Source organism: Meles meles, chromosome 15, assembly GCF_922984935.1.
Source record: "Meles meles chromosome 15, mMelMel3.1 paternal haplotype, whole genome shotgun sequence".
Taxonomy (NCBI): Eukaryota; Metazoa; Chordata; class Mammalia; order Carnivora; family Mustelidae; genus Meles; species Meles meles.
Window position 1 is genome coordinate 56,745,028 of NC_060080.1, and position 2,473 is coordinate 56,747,500.

At 40.5% G+C, this 2,473-nt stretch overlaps 1 protein-coding gene across 2 annotated transcripts in view; it reads right to left on the reverse strand.

The window, feature by feature from the left end:
- Window positions 1–2,236: 2,236 nt before the first annotated feature.
- MEIS1 (Meis homeobox 1) overlaps window positions 2,237–2,473 on the reverse strand; it is a 132,993-nt gene continuing 132,756 nt past the window's right edge. For both annotated transcript variants that reach the window (XM_045979503.1, XM_045979502.1), the window contains exon 12: window positions 2,237–2,473. This exon is cut by the window's right edge and continues 1,309 nt beyond it. The gene's annotated coding sequence lies outside the window, so the exon portion shown is untranslated.

The window sequence follows — 2,473 nt, forward strand, 5'->3', positions numbered from 1 at the left end:
GGGGTGGGGAAAGGTGATGGGTGGGGGGCGGACTGCTGTGGGCGGAGGGGAGGCTGGGGCCAGCAGTGCATGAATTGCAGACCAGTTGCCAAAACTTTTTTTTTTTTTTTCCTGCTGCTGCTGCTGCGGCTGCCTTTGCTGCTGCCTTTGCTTTGAATGTGGGTAACTAGGAAACAGCAAGCCGTCTGAGAAGACGGAATTTCCAACGTGTAAAATGTTCTTAACGGAACCATTGAGCGAGTGCAATAAGGCGTGAGGGGGAACTAATCTTCCCATTTAAATGTTTGTGGCAATTTTATCTAAATGAATTTTAATGCTAAACGAGGGTAATTCCCCATTTGTAGCGCGTTTACTTCTCTTTCCTGTGCTTCTAAAGCAGTCGAACATCATGGAATGAACAATAACAATAAAAATACTGTCAAGGCATATTATTCATTTCGAGTGTGTTATAATTACAGCTGGTTAAATATGATAGGGTAAAATATTTTTAATTTTTAAAAAAATATTTACATCATGCTAAAAAGTCTCATTCAACCAGCAGCCCACCCCCACCCCCATAAAAATAAAAAGCAGGTACAATTGTGTGCCCTTGTTTAGAAGAGGGCGTTTTGGTTTTGCCTTTTAGGAAATATCAAAAACACCCTCAGCACCTCTATTATTTGTTTCTTTCAGATAAGTGTCCTCAATAACCTCTAAGCTGGCTCTGAAATTTACAAGAGGAAAAGCTAAAATCGCATTAAGGGGGAGTGGGGGTGTCCAGGCAAGGGGAGAAAGGATCTGAGGAGAGCAAGGCCCTCACAAAACCGCCACACAGAGCAGGGAACACAGGGAAAGAAAACAGTTTATTTTTTTCTAATTCATTGGACACTAATGATCTTGAATCTTCATAGTCTCCATATTTCCTGATTCTTCTTCACTCGTACCCTACTCCTCCTCCCGGTGCCTCTCCGCCCCCCCAACCCCCGCCATCTCTCTCTCTCTCTCTCTCTCTCTCTCTCTCTCTCTGTCTCCTCCCCTTTCTTTCCCTCCCCCAACCGGCAAGAGCATCGTCAAGAATAAAGGCTGAAAATAACCTACTCACCCAGGCATGTACTGGGGAGGAGGGGCGAATGGATGGGTAGTTTTATAAAGTTTATTATTAATTTTTAAAGTAAATAAATGGTTGCTAACTGCTAGTAACCAGCTACCAAAAGGGAATGATTTCGTTAACACGGACTATTTATGTTGCCAAAGAATTGCCACTGGGCCCAAATCTGAAATTTAAACAATCCCATATATGGGGTGGGGGCGGGGTGGGGCGGAGGGCGCTGCGGCGCGGAGGAGGCTGAGGGTCGGGGCTTCACTCCGTCTGCGCATCCACGTGTTTAGAAACAAGGCCCAATAAACAAAAGGTGAGAACGCGCGCTGCGCTCTGGCAGGTGAGTCAGTCAATCACACGTCACCTAGTAAACCCAGCCCACAGCTGGTTTCTCTTTTCAAATAGAAAATAGAATTGTTCAGGGCGGGTTTATAGGGTGACATGGGCCTGAAAGTCAGACTGGAGTTTAAGGCGCTCTCCTCTGACCCATCCTTTGTTTACAAAGCAATCACTCCTAAAAGGATGATTTTTTTTTTTTAACGAGAATTTGCCTTAATTAAAATATTTGTATATTTCCCTTAGCTTTGGGAAGCACTTTTTATAGCAGCAATTTTATTTAAATAAAATTATAAGCTATTTCAGCTTAAACACGTTATTTTGTACCATTTAGCTGGCTGCCATGCAGAAATTCTGTACAGCTGTTCAGGAAAATTGGTTAATAACCAGTTTTATCCAATGAGAACATAGAGCATATTTATAAAAATTAGATTTTGAAGTCTAGTCTCTTCAATTCACATAGTTAATTTCCTAATAAACATCTCCTGCTCATCCTAGGTAACATTCTCAATTAAAAGACTTACCTCTGTATTTAGGTTTGCCATGATGTGCAAGAATAATTTCACTGATATTAGGTGAGTAATTCTGTTGGATGCAGTCTGACTCTACAGATAGTTTAGTGCCCTCGGGCCTTAAATTTGCTGATATTAGGAGTTCATTAAGTCAGCTTAAAGAAATCAGAGACTATTATCAAATAATTTACTTTGTGGTTAAAATTTTCAATAAAAATATGTCTGAGGGAGCGAAAATTAATTTTCCTATTTACTGCATTAATCCTTAAAATTTGGGGGGGGTAGTAAACAAATTTTTCAAGCAGTGGAGTCAGCATGACAAAAATAATCTTGTTTTTATTTTAGATTCAGATTTCATTACTGCACTCAAACGTTACTACAACTGGGCTTGGCGTTATTATACAATCCAAACTGTTTCCGTCAGAAACGCTAAGACTCAGTGTGCAATGATTGTTATTAATAATTAGCTCCTTGGTTTCTTGATAGAAAAAGGCTATCAACAAGCATTTGTTTATCCACAACAAAAAGTATAATTAGCTTATCCCAC